Below are 6,000 nucleotides of genomic sequence, written 5' to 3'. Positions count from 1 at the left end.
GGAATTGGATTTCTAATAAGGCAGGTTCAGAGATTGGGATCTGAACAGGAAGAGTGTCTGTAACAAGGCCAGGGCTTGCTTGAAAGAGGAAAAAATGAGAGCGGGACACAAAAAAGAGAGAGTGAAGGATATAAACCAGCACAAACAGGTGGGCTACGGAGGGAGGAGGGATGGGAAGCCTTTGTGATGATGCTCTCACACGGCTTGTCACTTTCCTCTCATTCTGTCAGTCTTTCCCTGGAGCAGAGATTCGTCATTATAGCTTATCTTGGATATAAAAACCCCATTCATCTGATCCCCATATAAAAGCCAAAGCTAAAATTCCTCCTGCGGAACACCAGTTTCTCTAGGCTTTGTTTACAGCAGATGTCAAGTCATTTCATTTAACCAGTGGAGAATTAACTGTTTACGTCAGGATATTTTGTAGGTTCAGCTTTGCCTCCAGGTTGAATGCAAACATTCCCACATGGATAAATTACTTTTGTTTGCTAGAAAGGACGCCTTTCGAAAGTTGAAACTACATGTTCTTAAAGTAATTGCTGACCCGAAAAAGAAAATTGTCTCATTATTTACTCACCCCTGTGTCATTTGAATCCTTATTTTCGTTTTTCAAACCACTAAGTAAACATTTTTGAAGAACTTTTAATGGAGCACTTTTCCACACGGAGATGTTTTCAAACTTCTTGCTGCAGAAATATGATGGCCAAAATTGAGAGGAAGCTATCAATTTCAATGTGAAGACATGGGAAAATTATGTCTTTGTGCAAGATTGAAATAAATACTTTTCTACCCGCTATAAACCAAACACATTAGCTTTTAAGTGATGAATGGACTGGATAGCAACTGTTACACAATATGTGTATGGCCTTTTAACATACAAAATGCTATATCTGCCTAAATGTGTCTATAAACCCTGATCCTTCTTATTTTTCTGTGTGCTGCACATGAGCCTGCAACCTCATTATTTGCACATCGTTTGGTATTAGCATCAAGTGATGGATAAATTCCCTGAAGGTCAAAATGGTCGACAGTTTAATTACCTTGTAAGTTTTTCATAAATGGTAGTCGGTATCTTTAGAGGCCTTTTAATGCTTCACAAGTTTGATCACACAAAGACAAGTATTAGTCATGAAAGGCGGAAGACTGTAAGTGCTAAAATCAAGCATCAACAAAAATGCAATCCATAAACACTTTGCAGAGGTGGACAGTAACAAAGTACATTTACTTGAGTACTGTACCTGAGTATACTTTTTGAGTACTTTACTTGAGTATTATTTTTTTTCAGGAAACTTTTTACTTTAACTTAAATACATTTGAGAGACAAATATAGACCTACTTTTACTCCATTACATTTCTGTCAATGTCTGTCAATCCTTGAGTAGAAAGTATTAACGTCAGTCGGGATAATTTTTCCTTTTCCTTTTCTAAAACGTGATTGAATTTTACTATCAGTAATCACTCTTCTAGGGTCACGTGTCGTGATGTTCAGCGATTTCCCATCGTTTTCTTTGAACACCATCAACTGGTGGCAAAATGGACGAAGACAGATCCTCGGCGCAGTGCACACATCCATGGCAAATAGGTCTTTCTGTTTTGCTGTTTGGCAGTTATACAGCTATGGTTGTGTAAACCAGGGTTTTAAACCAGGTTGGATTTTTACAGGCCACTTGATTCAAATGTGCATGAATGGATACACATAGATATGTACTTCTGTTGTTGGTGTGGTAGGAGTGTTTAAGTAAGGGATAATGGAGAGCGAGGCGGTTGTTATAGCGAATACAACCCCGACAGGCTGATCAGGACCCCGACGCGAGGCGGAGCCTGAAGGGGTTGTATTCGCTATAACAACCGCCTCGCTCTACATTATCCCGCTTATTACATGGCTACCTATCAAATAAATCAATAATTTGACACAAAATATTGATTTAAAAAGGAGTTTATTGATTTAAAAACGTTTATATTGCTTCCGCTTATAGAACATCGTGTCCATGGCAACGCTCTGTTTTTCATGGGAACGGTGTGTTAAACTTAGCAGCGGTCTATTATCAAGAAATAACAGACCACATTCTACATTAGAATGTAACCAAGCCATGTAATAATTACAGATAATTATGGCTGTCTTTTTGTCAAATCAGATGTTTAATTTCAATAGGTTTTATAACATTCTGAAAGCTCTTAATTCCACAGATACTACTAACTGGTAGGTGTATTCACTAGGTTGCTTCAGTGGCATAAGGCACTGTAAGTATTACATACAACAATGCAACAATAATCAAACAATGCAAAGACAATTACTTTTAAGTTTACTTTTAAAAACGAGTAGGCCTACTTCTGTACTTTCTTTACAACTTATATAATAAGAAAGATGATATTTTAATGCTTAGTTTTATGATCAAAGCTCAAGTTTTTTTTATCGGGGGGGGGGGGGGGGGGGGGGGGGTGGGGGAGGGGCAAAACCGATCTCACAAAAATTTGGACGAGTGTGTGGCTAATATGTTCCCATACGAATTGTCTAAACCCCCCGATAACCCAGCTCCTCCTTTTATGCTTCCGCTCCTCTGAAATCAAAAATATATATCTTAATTTGTGTTCCGAAGATGATGTCTTACGGGGTTGGAACAACATGAGGGTGAGTAATTTCCGCCATAATTTTTATTTTTGGGTAAACTAACCCTTTAAGTGCCTTTTCAAGAGGCTTATTTCACAGGTCACTTGTGACAAACCTGTGATATCTGCGTCACAGGCCCAGGAGTGCACTTCATACAACAATTATCAACTTGTCAGTATTGAGACGAAATGACAAATAACAGACATACTGTATCCTAACCATAAGGCAGCATGGTCGGATGGCACAGCAATGCGTCACATTTTGTTCACACCATATGGAACTGAAAATAAATACAGAAGTAAAGTCCCAATGGATATATGTTTGTGTGTATTTGTGTGTGTGTCCAGATGCCTTCCTTTTAAGTGACACCATTTGATGTGTGATAAAAGTTGAATCTGACACCCATCTTTGCATTTGAACTATTTTTTTTAAGTTTAGTTTAGTTTATCCATATAATCTCGAGAAATTTGTCTTGGGCAATTGAGAGAGCAGGTCAACATACAACAGTTCACCATACAATACACTTCATCCACATACAACACAAAAACATAACTATGACATACATCAATGATTACACAATACTAATATTACACTATGTCTAAGACATGACACAATACCCAATACATTACCCATTTACCCGGACCTACACACACAGATCATTTCTTATTATTCAATCATTTAATTGACATTGAAATTAGAGAGAATTTACCTACTATTCAACAGATTGATACCCTATATCCTGCCTGATGGTATCATATCATACTTATATGAAGAATATGGTTTGGATCATCAATAATTTTAAGGCTCTGCTTCTTTACAGACCTCTCAAACATCTCCTGAAGAGAACTTAGGGGCAACATAACAATAATTTTTTTGGCTGTGTGACCCAAAATTGAACAGATTACCAATCCATTGTAAAACGTTATACCATGGTCTGGGTGAATACTCGATTCTGATTGGCTGCAGGGTGTCCATTAAAAAGTGATGTAGGACACCTAGTAAAGGAGTTCTAAACCCGTTAGATTTCGATTGTTAAACTAATTCAAATATAAACTAATGTTTTAAAAATGTGTTATTTGGCAAGTGAACATGCTATAAGCGGGTTAATGTTCGACGAGTTGTCCATTGTCAGGTATTAATGGACTTCGACGGAGGCAACCGCCTCGCCGTCGTCCATTAATACCTGACAATGGACAACTCGTCGAACATTAACATATAATAGATTTAATTCACATATTGTTGTAATGAACAAAATTGAAGAATCATTTTTGTTCATTACAACAATATGTGAATGAAATCTATTATATGTTATGGTTTTACAATGGTTTGGTAATCTGTCTGTTGAATTAGATTCGCTCTTTGCTCCAAACTTACTCTGCAAGTGATATCAGTCTCTTTTCATTTGATTGTCTTTCTCTCACTCTCAAGTAAATTAAATGGGAGCAGTTACAACATTGAATATTGTGTATTGGCAGCTCTCTAAAACTGGACAAAAGAGATCAATTATGTTGTAAAGTTACGTTTCTTTCACTTATGCAATCTAGCAAAGATGAAGTCATGTTTGAAGTTTAAAGGCCTTGAAACTGTCATCACGCTTTGATAACATCAAGACTTGACTATTGTAATGCGTTATACGGGGATTAGTCAGTCATCTATTTCTTGTTTGCAAAAATTTAAAACTCAGCTGCTAGACTTTTAATGAGGATAAACAAATTTATAAAACGTGAACATATTACTTTTTGGTCTCCCTGCATTGGTTTCCGGTCTACTATAGGATTGATTGTGTATACAAATCCTTGCATGGACTCGCCTCGACTCGACTCATATCTCTCAGATCTCTTAACTGAATATCAGACTGGACGAGATCAGTGACTCAGAAGCTACTCAAAATTCAGGACACATCAAAAATGAGATTGCGCTTTTGTTGTAGAAGCGCCTAAACCTTGGAACAGTTTGCCTAACCATATTAGAGGGGAGCTGCTACTGTACAGGATTTTAAAGGACAACTCAAAAAACATGTGTTTTCAATGGCTTTTAATCAGTGACACTTTTATTATGTGTTACCTATGTGCTTTTTATTCTTCTTTTTTCTGTGACATTGTAAAAGTACAACAACTTGTTGTTTCATTGTGTCCCACTTTTTTTTTGGTCCAAGTTCACATCCCATGCAGACAGAGATCCAGACACCACACCTCCATCTTTTCTCTGAACTTGCTTTCTCTGTCTCTCATACACACACAACACATACAAATGACTTCCTTGGGAAATGCTGTGCTTTGATGTTACTCCTGCGCAGACAGAAAAAAAACTGCAAGGAAAACAGACTCAAATATGTGTGTGAAAAATAGACATCTTGAGCCAACTGAATGGGCATCATACACTATACACATTCACTAAATGTGTATAATACATTAATAAAATGGATACAATTTCTGTCTAATAGATCTGCCAACAAGAATAGGTTTTGCTCAGCAAAAACACAAATTAGAGGGAACATTGAACCATGAATGTGTTAAATTAATTTAAATGCAATAAATAGCCAGCATCTGTTCTCTTTAGGCAGAATAACATAGATGTCCTTGTGCTCTGATCACAGCTGTATATTACAATTATGGCCATCATGTGTCTCATAATGACAGCAATACCCATACTTGACATTAGATCTACTCCTACAACCCTCACACATAAGTGCTTGTTGAGTTTATGATTGGATCATAAGGAAGCCATAATCCATGAATTCATAATAAGATGGAATTGTCCAGACCTTGTGAAAGATAATGACATTTTAGGCATTGTTGCCATCAGGCAATGTTAATGTGAATGGAAACAGGCATGACAGACAGATGTTTCATTATTGAATTGCTTGGTCCCTCCCTATTGCCCGTTTCCTGTACTGCCACCCAGCAACATTGCCTTTGAGATTGCGGTGTATTGTTACAAAATAGCTGTAATGACATAATATTAGCTCAAGACCCTTCAAGTTTAAAGCAAACGTGATCGAACATGGTGAATGAGAGCCTCGTTAAAAAGTGATGCCTTTAATATGTTCCCCAGCTAAATGTTAAAGATCATTTCTTGAGGTATCCAGATGCAGCAAAACTGGCTCAAGTAACAGGGTGAATTTGAGTAAAATTGAAACTGTCAGGTTTGACAATGTTATAAAATATAGCCCAGACTCAAAACATTGGCTGTGCTGTCTGCTGAGTTATTTATGAGATCAAACAAGGATTTCAAGCTCAAGTTGTTGTTAGGAGTACATGTTGCTCATATTTCAACGTGTAATAGCGGTTCATTGTTTTAGGGCATGCAATGTTCCTACTTAGTCAACAGGAGTAACGTGCCAGTTATTGATGTTTTCTTGTTTCAAAAGGGAAATGGCTACATACACAAAT

Source organism: Phoxinus phoxinus (genome assembly GCF_949152265.1).
Source record: "Phoxinus phoxinus genome assembly, chromosome: 6".
Taxonomy (NCBI): domain Eukaryota; kingdom Metazoa; phylum Chordata; class Actinopteri; order Cypriniformes; family Leuciscidae; genus Phoxinus; species Phoxinus phoxinus.
This window is presented reverse-complemented; position numbering follows the sequence as displayed.